The sequence below is a fragment of the Aplysia californica genome, unplaced genomic scaffold, assembly GCF_000002075.1.
Source record: "Aplysia californica isolate F4 #8 unplaced genomic scaffold, AplCal3.0 scaffold00652, whole genome shotgun sequence".
NCBI lineage: Eukaryota > Metazoa > Mollusca > Gastropoda > Aplysiida > Aplysiidae > Aplysia > Aplysia californica.
The window spans coordinates 43,152-44,405 of NW_004797922.1; positions in this window are offsets into that span (position 1 = coordinate 43,152).

Sequence of the window (1,254 nt, forward strand, 5' to 3'; positions counted from 1 at the left end):
TTCTTCTTCTTCTTCTTCTTCTTCTTCTTCTTCTTCTTCTTCTTCTTCTTCTTGCTGTTATTATTGTTATCGTTGTTCTTGTCATTTCTGTATTTTCTTGTTGTTTTTGTTGCTGTTTGTTTGTCCGTTTGTTAGTTACAAAATTATGAACACATTTAATCATTTCTTTGAATGAGGCGTTGAAACATTATATCATAATTGTTTTCTGCTGTTTAAAAAAACACAACAATAATAAAGACTACAAATACATTTGACTGTAAAGTTAAAATATTATTATTATAAGTCCCGAGAATCGAAGCGGAATAATAAAAGTCGCCACAGACCAGTAGTCTACTTACTTACTTACTACCCGTTACGCCATCTGGGGTTTAGGGCAGCAACAAAGTATCTCCAGCTCTGTCTGTTTTGGGCCATCTTGGTCAACGTTCCCCACGAATGATTCCAGGACTTCATTTCAGACTCTACTGTGCGTCTCCGGGTCACTTTGGGTCTGCCCCTTTTGCGACGTCCTTAGGGTGTCCAGTGGAGAGCAGTCTTCACAATAGAGTCTGGTTCTCTTCTCAGAACATGCCCAATCCATCTCCATCTTCTCCTTTTTATTATGGTGGTCTACACGCGTGTTTTAACGCCCCCTTCGACACATTTTATATCATGAATTAGGAGACGGGCTTCGACTCTATTAGGGCAGTCCGGCCGAGAAGGATACATCTCAGCACAACTACCGAGATACTCGACACAGAAATTTAATTCTCCCCACCAGAGAATTGAACTCAGGTCTTCTGTTTGCCACGGCGAAGTGCCTATAACCACTACACCACAGACGCCAGTAGAATAAGACCTGGGGGCCAGAGAGAGAGAGAGAGAGAGAGAGAGAGAGAGAGAGAGAGAGAGAGAGAGATAAAAAGTGTTCTTGAGAGAGAGCGAAAGAGAGCGAGAGAGAGCGAGAGAGCCAGAGAGAGCCAGAGAGAGAGAGGTAGACAGAAAGATAGACAGACAGACAGGCAGACAGACAGACAGACAGACTGACAGACAGACAGACAGAGAAAGCGAGGTAAATAAAGGATGAAAAGAAACAAAGAGACATGAGCAAAAAGGAGGGCAGGGGTGAGGCTGCGGAAGGCGGTGGGGGTGTATTTCACAACAAAACGATCTTTAAAAAAACAAAAAAACGTATAGATCTGCAGTCAGTCGATTTTCCAGAATTTTCCCTTAGACATAGATATTAGAAACGAAAACGAAAATCTAACCTAAAAG